Source organism: Oncorhynchus tshawytscha, linkage group LG27 (genome assembly GCF_018296145.1).
Source record: "Oncorhynchus tshawytscha isolate Ot180627B linkage group LG27, Otsh_v2.0, whole genome shotgun sequence".
Taxonomy (NCBI): Eukaryota; Metazoa; Chordata; class Actinopteri; order Salmoniformes; family Salmonidae; genus Oncorhynchus; species Oncorhynchus tshawytscha.
The window spans coordinates 17195490-17211737 of record NC_056455.1 but is presented as its reverse complement, the minus strand read 5'-3'; the positions used below and the strand labels follow the sequence as shown (position 1 = coordinate 17211737).

The following is a 16248-nucleotide window of genomic DNA, read 5'->3' as shown; positions in this document are numbered from 1 at the left end:
CGGGGGTATACATCACCGGCAAACTGAAATGGTCCACCTACACAGACAGCGTGGTGAAGAAGGAGCAATAGAGCTTATTCAACCTCAGGAGGCTGAGGAAATTTGGCTTGTCAACTATAACACTCACATATTTTACAGATGCACAATCGAGAGCATCCGGACGGGCTGTATCACTCCCTGGTATGGCAACTTCACCGCACTCAACCGCAAGGCTCTCCAGAGGGTTGTGCGGTCTGCACAACGCATCATTGGGGCAAACTTCCTGCCCTCCAGGACACCTACAGCACCTGATGTCACAGGAAGGCCAAAAAGATCATCAAGGACAACAACCACCCGAGCCACTGCCTGTTCACCCCACTATCATCCAGAAGGTGAGGTTAGTACAGGTGCATCAAAGCTGGGACTGAGAGACTGAAAAACAGCTTCTATCTCAAGGCCATCGGACTGTTAAACAGCCATCACTAACATAGAGAGGCTGCTGCCAACATACAGACTCAAATCTCTGGCCACTTTGATAAATGGACTTAACAAAGGTATCACTAGTCACTTTAAATAATGCCACTTTAATAATGTTTACATATTTATTACTCAACACCTATGTATATACTGTATTCTATACCATCTACTGCATCTTGCCTATGCCGCACAGCCATCACTCATCCATATATTTATAGGGTCAACAGCCCTGCACCCCCCACAGCAACTTGCTCAAACCTCCCCCATTTCTCCTTCACCCAAATCCAGATAGCTGATGTTCTGAAAGAGTTGCAATATCTGAACCCCTACAAATCAGCTGGGCTAGACCATCTGGACCCTCTCTTTCTAAAATGATCTGCCGCAATTGTTGCAGGCCCATTAATAGCCTGTTCAACCTCACTTTCGTATCGTCTGAGATCCCCAAAGATTGTAAATCTGCCATGGTCATCCCCCTCTTCAAAGGGGGAGACACTCTAGACCCAAACTGTTGCAGACCTATATCTACCATACCCTGCCTTTCTAAGGACTTCGAAAGCCAAGTTAACAAACAGATCACCGACCATTTCGAATCCAACCGTACCTTCTCCACTATGCATTCTGGTTTCCGAGCTGGTCATGGGTGCACCTCAGCAATGCTCAAGGTCCTAAACGATATCATAACCGCCATCGATAAAAGACAATACTGTGCAGCCGTATTCATCGACCTGGCCAAGGCTTTCGACTCTGTCAATCACCACATTTTTATCGGCAGACTCAACAGCCTTGGTTTCTCAAATGACTGCCTCACCTGGTTCACCAACTACTTCTCAGACAGAGTTCAGTGTGTCAAATCTGAGGGCCTATTGTCCGGACCTCTAGCAGTCTCTATGGGGGTGCCACAGGGTTCAATTCTTGGGCTGACTCTTTTCTCTGTATATATCAATGATGTCGCTCTTGCTGCTGGTGCTGCTGGTCTCTGATCCACCTCTATGCAGACGACACCATTCTGTATACTTATGGACCTTCTTTGGACACTGTGTTATCTAACCTCCAGATGAGCTTCAATGCCATACAACTCTCCTTCTGTGGCCTCCAACTGCTCTTAAATGCAAGTAAAACTAAATGCATGCTTTTCAACCGATCGCTGCCAGCAGCTGCCCCCCCCCCCCATCCGGCATCACTACTCTGGACAGTTCTGACTTAGAAACTGTGGACAATTACAAATACCTAGGTGTCTGGTTAGACTGTAAACTCTCCTTCCAGACTCACATTAAGCATCTCCAATCCCAAATTAAATCTAGAATTGGCTTCCATAAGACTGCTAAATAGTTAGTTAAGCGGTTAACCAGATAGCTACCCGGACTATCTGCATTGACTCTTTTTGCACTAACTGTTATGTCTCATCACATACGCTGCTGTCACTGTTTACTATCTGTCATTTTATTCCTAGTTATATGTACTGTTTCTACCTCGTACCCCTGCACATCGACTCGGAACTGGTACCCCGTGTACATAGCCAAGTTGTTACTCATGGTGTATTTATTGTTACTTTTATTATTATGTGTTTTTATTTTTCTATTATTTCACTATTTTCTTTCTCTCTGCACTGTTGGGAAGGGCCCGTGTATACTGTTAGTCTACACTCGTTGTTTATGAAGCATTTGAGACATTTTATTTGACTATCATGTACTTAACCAGGAGCAAGCAACTTCATGAGACGTGAAACCCAGTAGGGTACAACCTTTATAATTCATATGTAGTTACAATGTAGCAACCTTTGCAGACAACAGGCTAACTAAGAGAAATTAGGAGACAGGAGATAGGAGAACATTAGCTATAACCCTTTCACTGTACTCACAATAAATCACATCTATGCCAATATGACACAAATGTTGATTAAAAATCACAATTAAACTTGATCGGAGGTACATAACTCTCGTCATGAGCCGTTCAGCTGTTACAATCTTTAACAACCAATTCTGTAATTACACTGTTGTTACAAGGGGTATACATGTATTTACAACGTACTTACCCAGGAGCAAGCAACTTAATGTAAAGTGAAGTGAAATGTTGAATTACTTTGTAGTTACATTGCAACAACCTTTGCAGATGAAGTTGAAGCTATAGTCTAGGGCGCCTGTTTCAAACTCCCTCCATGGTTAAAGTAATGATAAATAGATGTCATTGTTGTAAAAATCTGTGTGCTTAATTTATTATCATCCTATATCGAAATATTGAATGATTTTGACTTTATGAATTATATTATATTACGCTAAGTCTCTTTTTGCACAATTTAAGAAGAATATCAAAGAGCTTCAGGTGAAGAAAATCTTACTGTATTTGTCGAATGGTTTAATTGAGTATCTATTACCTGTTATGGATACATGCACTATGGGTGTGCTAGGATATACATACATTATACACAGAGGAAGTATTACCGACATTTATTTGACTGTAAACTGGTGGATAGAACGTGTTAGGCCTACTACATTACACAGACAAATGTTTTCACCACACAACAATTACAGGACACGTCATTTTACCTCAGATTGGTGATGTGAGTATTATGGTTTATAGTCATCACGTTCTCCCAAAATCGATTGCTTGATACGGATCATATCTTTGGTTTAGTACAAGTATTTTTGTCATACACACCAGTCCATAGTGGAACTTAGAATGCGGCTGTCATTTTCAGACCACGGTGGCTAGAATAAAATTGGTCTCTCCTCCCATAAAACGTCTCTGGCCTCACATGAATTCATGGATTTGAAGGTTAAACTATCATTCGAATGAAAGCTATTTAAAAGCCGATGTGGAGTGGTGATTCGTTGAATTTAAATGCAACATGTAAAGTGGTGGCCCATGTTTCATGAGCTGAGATAAAAGATCCCAGACATTTTTCATACGTGCAAAAAGCTTATGTCATAACGTGGCCCTTTCTGGGTATAGAGCGTGGCATCCCCCTCTCTCTCCCTTCTATACCCAGGTTCTGTTATCTCAGGTCGTAAATTCCTGGAGGAGACTCTCTCCTCCTGGCCATGCAGTATATATAGAGAGAGAGTATGACAGTAGAACAAGGAACTTCTTCTACGTCACAGAACTTGAGAAGTGAACAGTGTCCATGTTTTGGAGAATGTGTAAATGGTGAGAAGCCAATGAGAAGCCAGCTACGACACGGTCCATTTTGTTTCATGTTTGTGACCTCATGAAAGACAATACAGCCACATTACCATAACTCTGTTTATACAGGTGCCTCCATTTTGAGGTTTGCGTCTAATTATTGTATAAAATGAATGAGTAAAGATGAAACTATTTGTGAAATTATGTATTGCTGTTAATGTGAGAAAATTGTATACCCTTTCAAATTTAACTAAGTCATTGGCCCGTCGCCATGAGCACAGACATGATCTGGCTTATGGGACAGCCCTTTTCTACTGTTACGAATAAAACCCCCACCTGAAGAAATCCTCTTCAGACCACGTGTACCTCGGTCAGCTAAGGGGGCGAAGGTTGAGTAGAGACCACAAAAACCTCAGTATAAGGTAAGGTTGTAATGTTTGTTGAACTCCTAACCATACTACATGAAATTGTTAAACTCTGAGACTATCGATCCCGACATTAGATTCGAATTACTAGTCTGCAGCTAGAAATGATGTCAACCTGAAATGTGAAGACCACAACCGCCGAAACATCTATTCTATAAGAACATTTCTGAATCGCTGAAGTTTCCATTCTTTTTTCCCCCTTGAATTTGACCCCCTTTTCTCTCCAATTTCATGGTATCCAATTGTTAGTAGCTACTATCTTGTCTCATCGCTACAACTCCCGTAAGGGGTCAGGAGAGACGAAGATCGAAAGCCATGCATCCTCCAAAACACAACCCAACCAGCCGCACTGCTTCTTAACACAGTGCGTATCCAACCCGGAAGCCAGCCGCACCATTGTGTTGGAGGAAACACTGTGCACCTGGAGACCTTGTGAGCGTGCACTGCGCCCAGCCCGCCACAGGAGTCGCTGGTGCGCGATGAGACAAGGATATCCCTACCGGCCAAACCCTACCTAACCTGGACGACGCTAGGCCAATTGTGCATCACCCCACGGACCTCCCGGTCGTGGCTGGCTGCGACAGAGCTTGGGCGCGAACCCAGAGTCTCTGGTGGCACAGCTAGCACTCCCACCCGGGAGGCCCTGAAGTTTCCATTCTAACCACGAAAGACTCCAGCGAAGCAGAGAGACGCTTGGATGAACTTTCCAACAGAAAGACAGACGATTCCAACAGAGATCACGATGGCACACTGAGCGTAAATATATACTGATTGCAATTATTCCCGAATGAGTGAGCGTTCATGTGCAAAGGACAAGCATTTAAATTAATATAATTAACTGTGTAGTGACTCTTTTGTCTTTCCCGCCCTTCTCAGTCCACACCCACTTCCCTTTGTCCCCCAAGCCGTCATATCGGCTTAGCCCACTAGGGAACCTCCCCTATCATTTCCTTGTATCCATATCTACTGTTTGTTTGTTTATGCATTTCTGTGATTATTTAGATAGTTAGTAAATAAATGATTAAGACAATTGATGAATGGATGATTCATAGTAAAAACTGGGTTTGTGCAGATAACCAACAGATAACAACAACGACGTTTGGAATGAGACTAATGTGAGGTTAAGAATAATTTATTAATTAGAAGACAAATTGATCAGATATTAAAATATCTAAAGAGTAATATTAGGAAAATTATAACTTTGTAATCTGAAGATTTTCCTTGGTGCCCTGACTTCCTAGTTAATTACATTTACATGATTAGTTTAATCACGTAATAATAATTACAGAGAATTGATTTGATAAAATGATGCCAAAGACACGACACTTATATCTCTCAAATTGTGTGCACAAATTTGTTTATATCCCTGTTAGTGAGCATTTCTCCTTTGCCAAGATAATCCATCTACCTGACAGGTGTGGCATATCAAGAAGCTGATTAAACAGCATGATCATTACACAGGTGCACCTTGTGATGGGGACAATAAAAGGCCACTCTAAAATGTGCATTTTTGTCACACAACATAATGCCACAGATGTCTCAAGTTTTAAGGTGGAGTGCAATTGACATGCTGACTGCAGGAATGTCCACCAGAGCTGTTGCCAGAGAATTTAATGTTAATTTCTCTTACATAAGCCGCCTCCAATGGGGTTTAAGAGAATTTGGCAGTACGTTCAACTACGTCTCACAACCGCAGACCACATGTAACTGTGCCAGCCTAGGACCTCCACATCTGGCTTCTTCACCTGCGGGATCGTCTGATACCAGCCACCTGGACAGCTGATGAAACTGAGGAGTATTTCTGTCTGTAATAATGCCGTTTTGTGGGGGGGGGGGAATGATTCTGTTTGCCTTGGCCTGACTCCCCAGTGGGTGGGCCTGGCTGCCAGGTGGGTGGGCCTATGCCCTCCCAGGGCCATCCATGGCTGTGCCCCTGCCCAGTTATGTGAAATCCATAGATTATATGAACTGTAACTCAGTCTTTGAAATTGTCGCATGTTGTGTTTATATTTTTGTTCAGTATATATATAGCAGCCTTCTTGATGTCCTCATCTAACCAACCATATATAGATTACTCCAAGTTTCCATGTGGTCTTTGTGTTAATAATAAGCTATAACTGGTCGCGATACAACCGTATTACTATGTAATTACATAGCAACACCTATGGAGCTACTATGTTCTTACTTCAGTTATAACTGTGTACTTACTGTATATCGCGATGGGGGCAACTTAATTTAAAGTGTTACCAATCTTGGTTATTGTTTCTTAACCCAAATGATGAAAGCCTTGTTCTCCCCATGTCCTTAGGGGGAGGGTGCCTGGTGCTTTTCTGTTGGAGAGGAGAGGATGGGATCCTGACTGTTTCTCTCTTTCTGCTGTTATTTCCCTGTAGAGCAGGGAAGAGTGAAGGGAGCTATGAGTGATCGACTGCGCCTCTATTCTATGAGTTTTAGGGGGATTTGAAGTTATTGAAAGTGTGGTGAAGGGTGACAGCTGGGAGATGTCTATGTGATGCCTATCAGGCGGCCGGGTGCCTGCCATCATGGTTGTGTGCATCCAGCCAGTCTTCCTCTCAGCCTGTCCCCTCAGGCAGACGGAACAAGCATTCCACTCCACTATCACATACATGTTATTGTACTACTGGCCAATCATCTGCGCTACTCACATATGAGATTTCACCAAGATTGCACAGAAATTGATATGAAATGGCTGTATAGGGCCTTTAAAAGTGGGAAATTGGGAGGTGTGTGAATGATGAATGATAGATAGATTGATGGCGAGAGAGAGAGAGAGAGAGAGAGAGGCGTTTTTTGGGGGGCTATTCCTTAACGATTCCTCTGAGTAGCCATGCAAGGAATAATGGATGTGTAATGTGGAACGACAGCTTGCAGAGCACTGTCATTAATGTTGTAATTCACTTTTAGTGTTTCTACTATTGCACTGCAACAGGAGGCACAGATGTCACCTGAATCAGCTCCTTCTAGCAGCCAGAGCACACCCTGTCTTCACCAGCTGTCTATGAACGCACCCTGCCAGCCCACCGTGTGTGCAAATGTGTGCAATGGTTTGTGTGTGTGTGTGTGTATGTGTGTGCGTGCGTGCGTGCGTGCATGTGTCCATGATGCCCAGTAAATGTCACCTTCCAGAGTACACTGTATGTATTGATACAGGAAGTACATCCATACTGTTATAGTATCTTGTTACATCATTGGAATCAAAAACAAATAGATTTTCTTTGCCATTTTTCCTTCTGGTTATTATAGAATACCTAGACTTAAATACTTAGTTAATATTTGGCTCCATTTTAAAAAAGACAATCATATCAGTACCCTCCCTACTTTGTTATAACTCATATTGGGACCTTAAATGAAGGGGATGCTTGAATACCCAACACAAATGTCTCCCATCTCTTTAATATAAAGGCACACGTTCACTCTGGAGATCACCCTGACAAAACCACAGAGGGATATGACAGAAGACAAAAGAAAAGGTCTCAGAGAAAATAGCTGACTGACTGTGTAAGCTCAGCTCAGCTCAAAATGAGAAAGTTCATTATATGGCCGTCAAGGTGAAAGGAAGACATCTCCTGGCAGACGCAGTTAAAATGTCCACCTCTCCTACTCAGAGGGTAAAAGAGAAGGAATGAAGAGAGACAAATGCCATTTTGTGGGGAGGTGTGTGTGTGTGTGAGGGAGAGCAAGAGTGTGTGTGTGTATGTGTGTATGTGTGTATGTGTGTGTGTGTGTGTGTGTGTAATAAAGAGAGTAAACGTGTGTGTCTGTGTGTGTGTGTGTGTGTGTGTGTGTGTGTGTGTGTGCGTGCGTGTGTGTGTGTGTAATAGAGAGAGTAAAAGAGAGAGTGTGTGTGTGTGTGTGTGTGTGTGTGTGTGTGTGTGTGTGTGTGTGTGTGTGTGTGTGTATGTGTGTGTGTGTGTGTGTGCGTGTGTGCTCGTGTGCGTGTCTGTTCCAGTACAGACAAGGGCAGCAGTGTTAATGGTATTGCTCTGTAAAATGACCCTTACATCCGTTTCTTCATACATTTCCACAGTGCTTCAAAAGTCCTCATATTTTCCCCTTGTCAGCAGTGTATCATTGTTATGTGTATGTGACCTCTAGAAGGAGCTTTTGTTCCTTCATGTAGCCTTTCATGTTCAGCCTGTGCTCCCTTGTTATTTGATTGCATTCTGAATGCATTTTCCCTAACAATGGAACAGAAGGTTATCCCTGTTGACATATAGCTTCTATGGTTAGTCTCCTGCGCTTTAATACAGGGCTAGCCTATGAATATCAGTTTAATAGACAAAACTAGTTTCATTCCACTAATATTTGCCAACACAAGTGGATGCTTAAAATAGCTCCTCTCACTCAGTAACACTACTGTATTTTATGCTAAGTGTGCCACTTATAATACAGCCTCAAGCTAAGGCAGCATTAGCCATACCTCCCCTGGCGAAGCAACATTACAAATGAAGTGGTATCAGGGAAACTACTGTAGCCCTGTGTGAGGAGGAGCCACAGTGTCAGAATGGTTCCACACAGACCTATAAATGGGATGTTTGATACAGTACATACTGTAGTGTTTCATAGCAGATGTTGCTGTCCTTTGTCTCGCAGACGCTGTTTCACACAGAGTGATGCTGAGACTGGCTTAGGCTTGCAGCACCACTGAAGACTTACACGGCACTAGACAATGACCATTACCCCCAAGACCAGCGAACAGTGATCTACTGACCTCTGAGACAGGTAAGACTGTTACAAATGTGAACATTTACCACCCTGTGTAGATAGCTGTTACATATACTACAGAACGAGGCCTCTTTCACCAACATGTAGGATACTGGTTCCTTATCCTCATATGAATAAAGTTCCCTTAGAAGTAAATCTTCATGTGGCAGAAAGTGATGTGGGCGCCGGACATGGGGGGGGGGGCTAGTGGGTCTGGGCAGATGTGATGTAGTTGATGTTTGTATGATGTTGTCATTTGTATATGAATGTTTTGTATTGTTTATAAAATATAAAAATAAAAATAAATGATAAAAAATAAGTAAATTGTATACTCTACCAAAAGACAATATTATCAGGAATTAGTCTTTCCCTGTGTCCTGTGTACTCAATGACAGTCTCACTCTCAGCATCAAATAGCAGAGTTCACTATGAATTACGAACGCATGTTTGATTGAACTAAAATCTATCACTGCACTGCCGTATACAATAGATCTCATTCAAATGAGTCCGTTTCTGCAGTGTTGAATCTTTTCACACTCACCTCAAAGCTAGTCATCATTTTCCTTTTCAAGGGAACTTCAAAGTGGTGTCAGAAGGAGACGTGGCATGGGTTTGTGTTTGTTTTCTTCTTGCATAGAGAGTAGTTACTTTGGAAAGCGCAGGGCTGGCTCGGTGATGGAGCGTAGGATGATTCAGCAGGAATCCAACAGCCCATGTGACTGATTCACATTTGAACATAAGCAGAAATATGGCCACTCCAGGGAGCTGCGGGGAGGAATGGAAAAATAGCCTCAAATCTCTCAGCAGCAAATCAAAAGTCTCTTTGTTTAAGTCCTGTTCTGTGTCACCTTCTCTATGGCTCACCGGTGTGTTGTGGTGTACATGGTGGTACTGATTGCTCTTATTCAAAATAAACACCATGACAAAGATGGGGAAGAGGAGTTTTTTTTCATGTGCCTCTCCTGAAGAGGAGGGCCTGAGAGGATTATATGGCTCAGTGGGCACCGTATTGTGTAGGGAGTGGATACAGCAGGTACCCATTTGAATCCCAGCCAAGAGACAGACACAATGTTGCAGGGGATAATGTTGCCTCCCAGCAATTAAACTCTGGAGGTTTGGAGTGGTTTAGGGGGAAGCATGTTGAATTAGCCCATTTTTCCTCCCTCTCAGCCATGTCTTACGCTTATCTTCTTTCTGACCGCTTTGTAGGAGAACCTGAGAACTGTACGGAGGAGTTGTTTTGCTTTGAATTCTTTAGGTGCCAAATTGAATTCCCTCCATCATTCCTCTCTCTGTGTATCATTTGCATTGACATATCTAATGCATACACATTTTCAAGTACTAAGCAAAGGCAGAGATTTCGCCCTTTATCCAAGTATCCTAGAAACACTGTGTGATCTGCTCCCATCAGCACCACAGAACTTTCCCATACCCTTGGGTCTTTGTGTCCCTGGTTTCAGGTTGGTTGTTTACAGTACAGAGGGGTTGTGTTCCGTGCCGTCCCCCCTCCTTCCCCCAGTAGCGTTGGGCAGCGGGGTCTCAAAGCCTCGTCGTCCAGGACAAATTGATGGATAGCGGCTCATTTACTTGAAGCCGTCATGAATGGACTGTGCCGTGACTGTGTAAACAAGTGCAAAGACTCCCAAGGGCATTCCTGCATAAATAATGACTCCAGGAGATGTTTGCCATTTGTACCACTCACTGGCTGCAGACATGGGTCAGCTAGTCTCCTCTATTGGGAGGCTTCAGTAAACAACAGCCATTAACGACCCGACAAGTTTACCTGCCTGGTGTGTGGGAGCATCCTCATTGGCTGCTGAGCCTTCTTGGCTTCTCTCTCCATTCAGACTCTTCCTGTTCATAGCACTCATTTCCATCTCTCCTGGTGAACGGCAAGGTTTTATGTAGCTTTCAAAGGGATGTAACAGAGGGACTGTTGAGAGTGTGTTCAAGTCTTACATGCTGTGTTTACTTGAGCATCATCTTCACTGTGCTTCACTTCATCCAGTCAACTGTGTTTTCAGGAATCCACCCAGGTCTTAACACCAGCTGTAAACACTGACTACTCAGATTGTGGGGCATATCCAAAAGCCTGTATAGGTTTGAGCTCTTGGCGTGGGTTTGAGGGAGAATGGCTAGCATGAGCTCTGCAAGGGAAGGTGATGTGACAGCGGGAGAGGGAGGCAGAGTGAGCGGGAGAGAGAGAGAGAGAGAGGAAATAAAGACAAAGAAACACCCACTCCTCATTAGCTTAAGCATCGTGTGTATCCATCATCCTGTAAAATAACATCTGAAAAAAGAGAAAGCCCACGTCTGCCGCGCGGCAACATGGGATGGAGATATAAAATGAATCTCTGCACTTAGGCGGTGCCATCTGTTCATCTGGGTGGAGAGCACGCCTTTACGCCACACGTTCTTTCTGCCTCCCTCTCTCTCTCTCTCTGTCTCTGTCTCTTTCTACTCAACCGCAGAAACCATCTTTGCTCAGAAACCAGAGAGCTCAACAAAACGACATGCCTCAATGCCAACCCCGGGGCTACGTTTTTTCCTCTTGTTCTTAATTTCCCTGATAGTGTGCATATCTTTATCCAGTTTTTGATACAATATGCAAAAAACATAGTGACATAATACAATTTGAGCTCCATGTGAGAAATAGGATTATCTTGGGCGAGATTGTCAGCGACGTGTTACGGTAATCACTTTCTTCCAGGAGCCGAGAGACGTGACTCACTCGCAACTTGACCCGCTGTCATCATCTATTCCATCTGACAGTATTTATGCAGTTTGCTTGATCTGGTTTTCCTTCAGGTGCTTTAAAAAATGAATGGAGAGACCAATAATATATATATATAAATGGGGAATAATGAAAAATAAGTAATCCCCCTTGCAAATTGGAACAAGGAGTAAATCCTTGTCCACCTTGGGGCCCCAGCCAGCTACCCAGCCAGTCAGTCAGTTGGTCCGTGTTGTGTTTATTGCTCCAGACGTTGTTGTGGATTGTCAACGCGGTGGAGCTGTGTGTTCTCTAGGTCTCCTCTCCACATCTAGTCAGACTCCCCAGTGTTCTAATTGATACAGGATGTGTTTCACAGGCCTCTGGAGGAAGGTCACAATGCATGACTTTGACACACTATGGAGCCACACAGAACAGAACATACACAAATAAGGCTCCTCTCTCACCCATAAAACTGTTACATATTTTTTTTCAATTCTCTCAAAAGTTAATGTACAGTCAGGAAAAAAGACAAATAAAATAAATGTAACAAATACTGAGCTATATTGTATGCTAAAACAATTGGGAAATTATTATTTTGTACTTATAAGATTGCTCAGAGAAAAGATTTTGTTTAACAAGTAATATTTATTTCTAAAGATAGGGGTCAAAATGATTGGCACCTCTGTTTTATATACCTTTCAATACTTCACCTTACGAGAATAACGGCACTGGGCCTTTTTATAAAATGTTTTATGACATTGGGGAACACATTAGGAGGGATCTTAGACCATTCCTCCATACAGAATCTTTTCAGATCCTTGATATCCTTTGTCTGCGCTTATGGACTGCCTTCTTCAATTCAAACCACAGGTTTTCAATGGGGTTCAAGTCTGGAGACTGAGAGGGCCATTGCAAAACCATTTGTGGATTTTGATGTGCGCTTGGGGTTATTGTCTTGCTGGAAGATCTACTTATGTCCCAAGTTTCAGCCTCCTAGCAGAGGCAACCAAGTTTTTGGCAAAAATGTCCTGGTACTGGGTGAAGTTCATGATGCTGTTGACCTTAACAAGGGCCCCAGGACCTGTAGAAAGATGTTAGGTATGGGGTTCTTTTCTGCTTATGCATTCTTATTTCGATGCCAAAAACACCACTGGAGTGCGCGGCCAAAGAGCTTTATTTTTATGTCGTCTGATCATAGCACCAGTTCCAATTCAAGTGCCAATGCCGTTTAGCAAACTCCAGGCATTTACATTTGTTGGATGACATGAAAATAGAGCTCTTTGGACACGCCCACTAGTGGCAGGTTTGGTGTCAAAGAAAGTTACATTCAAAAAAATAACTCCATACCTCCTCTAAGATATGGTGTAGTATTTCTGATGTTATGAGGCTATTCTGCTTCCTCTGGTCCTGTGGTACTTTGCCCAGTACCAGGACAGTTTAGCCATAAACCTGTTTGCCTCTGCTAGGAGGCTGAAACTTGGCCACAAGATCGTGGATCTTCCAGCAAGTCAATAAGCCCAACTTTCAATATCCACAAATAAATTGTTAATTGACTAGAAAATCCACATTTTGCAATGGCCATCTTAATCTCCAGACATGAACCCTATTGAAAACCTGTGGTTAGAAATACTAGAACAGAAAATCCACACAGTTTAGATAGAAAGGTTGACATCCTTCAACAGTTGAACACTTTGAAGCTTGAATATGGCACAATAAACACCCGGTATGCAGAGATTGCTGCCATGAAATCCAAGCACCAATATGTTGAGCAAGGTGAAAGTGCAGGGAAAATGCTTGGTAAAGTAAGGAAGAGGAACATATTATCCATAGCATTCGAACCCCAGATGGTAGCATAACAATGGGTACTTCTGAAATAACTGAGTCTTTAAAACCTTTCATCACAAACTGTATCAATCTGAAAACATTCAAAGGATGATATAAACTATTTCCTTAATGAGGCCATTTTAGCAGTTATACGTGAAGCAGTGTAAATGTATATGATAGAAACATTACCCCAGGTTAACTGTTGGAGGCCATCAATGATGTACAAAACAGGAAATCTCCTGGTAATGATGTACTCCCAGTGGAAAGTTACAGACACTTTCTTCCCAAATTACTAAAGCCTATGTTACTTATCCTTACTTATACTTTCTAATTATGACTTTTCAACGTTAGGAAGTACATTTAAGTGGAAATGGACAAAGACACATATGCAATACCTGGGTGTACTGATACCATGCAATCTGGAGGAGGCATATACAATGAATTACTGTCCTTTAATAGATAGGCTTGACTCTGATGTTCAGAGATGGAGATCTCTCCCTATTTCTATGTTATGTAGGATCAACATAATCAAAATGAATATATTACCAATGCTGATATATTTATTCTAGGCCTTGTCAGTTTCAATTCCATCCAACTTTTTAAATAAAATAAATGGCCTGCTCTCCAACTTTATTTGGACAGGAAAGACTTCAAGAGTCAAATAGACTGTTTAACACTTATCCCAAAAAGCTGGAGGTCTTGGACAGCATCATATTAAGATGTATTACTGGACTGCACAACTGCATTCACTTAAACAATGTACAACAGACAATCCTTGGCCATGCAGGAGTATAGAAGACATACATGTTATACCCTGTGATCTAAAATATATTCACTAGTTCAGGCCCAAGGCATTGAAGAATTCTCATTCGTACTTGGGAAAATGTACATAAATGAATGAGGTGGAAAGAAGCAATATTGCCAAGCACCCCTATTTGGGGTAACCTCACTTTACCTCCAACGTTTAATGACAAATTTAAGTCCTGGTTCCAAACTGGCATCAGGAATTTGGAGCATGTGTACTATGATGAATATCTACTGATCCAAGGCCGATTTCTTATAGTTCTTACAATTCAGAATTCTTATTCAATCGTTTCAATAGAGTTTGGATGAACCAAAGGCATCGAGCACAGAAAAATACTGAAAGAAATTGAGGAGAACCGTTGGTCACAGATACGTGAAAATGTTCATACCTGCTCCTACAACCTACTACTGTTATAGTAGGTTGTAGGCCTGTGCCTAGGCCGTCATTGAAAATAAGAATTTGTTCTTAACTGACTTGCCTAGTTAAATAAAGGTCAAATAAAAAATAAATATAATTCATTAGGACTTATTACACTCCTGCCAGGATGCATGTAATGCACCCAGAAATGTCACATTTCTGTTGGAGATGCAACAATCACAATGCTGTGGTCCTGTGACAAACTAACACCATTTTGGGATAATATACTGAATGTGCTACCATTTCATTGTGTCTAAGAATTTATATCCATCCACCTCCACTATAATGTCTGTTGGGAAATGTAAATATTGGTGATGAATATCAGAGAAGGTTTTGTTATCTAGGTCTAAATGCTGCAATACATTGGAAAGCCTCATATTCACCGTTAATAACAAACTGGAGGACAGTTATCTATCTAGTTACTTCCCACTAGACGTTATATATTATAAAGTCAAACAAAGACAAGACATATTTGACAGAGTTTGGAGGCCGTATGTGGAAAATCTCGGAGAGTGTGGTGCTTGAATGGAGGTGGCGGCTGCTTGTCAAAAGTAGCCGTTTGCATGCCAGTCAGAGCTGGGGGGCTCTGGGGTTTCCAACTTGCTGGCTAGTTGTAGTTGTGCGCCTGTTGGTGGGTTGGGGTTTCCTGGTTCCGACAGGCGCATGGGCACAGCATTGTTTTGGAAGGCAGAGGGATATTTTGTGTTTTTGTGTGCTATTGTGGGCAAGTGTGGACATGTTGTTGTGTGCTATTGTGGGCAAGTGTGGGCATGTTGTTGTGTGTGATTGTGGGTGAGTGTGGGCATGTTGTTGTGTGTGATTGTGGGTGAGTGTGGGCATGTTGTTGTTTGTGATTGTGGGTGAGTGTGGGCATGTTGTTGTGTGTGATTGTGGGTGAGTGTGGGCATGCTGTTGTGTGTGATTGTGGGTGAGTGTAGGCATGTTGTTGTGTGTGATTGTGGGTGAGTGTGGGCATGTTGTTGTGTGTGATTGTGGGTGAGTGTGGGCATGTTCTTGTGTGTGATTGTGGGTGAGTGTAGGCATGTTGTTGTGTGTGATTGTTGGCGAGTGTGGTTATGTTGTTGTGTGTGGTTGTGGGCGAGTGTAGGCATGTTATTGTTTGTGATTGTGGGTGAGTGTGGGCATGTTGTTGTTTGTGATTGTGGGTGAGTGTGGGCATGTTGTTGTGTGTGATTGTGGGTGAGTGTGGGCATGTTGTTGTGTGTGATTGTGGGTGAGTGTGGACATGTTGTTGTGTGCTATTGTGGGCAAGTGTGGGCATGTTGTTGTGTGTGATTGTGGGTGAGTGTGGGCATGTTGTTGTGTGTGATTGTGGGTGAGTGTGGGCATGTTGTTGTTTGTGATTGTGGGTGAGTGTGGGCATGTTGTTGTGTGTGATTGTGGGTGAGTGTGGGCATGCTGTTGTGTGTGATTGTGGGTGAGTGTAGGCATGTTGTTGTGTGTGATTGTGGGTGAGTGTGGGCATGTTGTTGTGTGTGATTGTGGGTGAGTGTGGGCATGTTGTTGTGCGTGATTGTGGGTGAGTGTAGGCATGTTGTTGTGTGTGATTGTGGGTGAGTGTGGGCATGTTGTTAAGTGTGATTGTGGGTGAGTGTGGGCATGTTGTTGTTTGTGATTGTGGGTGAGTGTGGGCATGTTGTTGTGTGTGATTGTGGGTGAGTGTGGGCATGTTGTTGTGTGTGATTGTGGGTGAGTGTGGGCATGTTCTTGTGTGTGATTGTGGGTGAGTGTAGGCATGT

The 16248-nt window shown here is 42.8% G+C and overlaps 1 protein-coding gene across 3 annotated transcripts in view; it reads left to right on the top strand.

Annotated features, from left to right (window-relative positions):
- Positions 1–16248, top strand: part of LOC112234949 (RNA binding protein fox-1 homolog 3-like) — a 485643-nt gene that overhangs the window by 83268 nt on the left and 386127 nt on the right. For all 3 annotated transcript variants that reach the window (XM_042307223.1, XM_042307224.1, XM_042307221.1), the window contains exon 3: positions 8616–8744. The gene's annotated coding sequence lies outside the window, so the exon portion shown is untranslated. The remainder of the gene's footprint in view (positions 1–8615; positions 8745–16248) is intronic.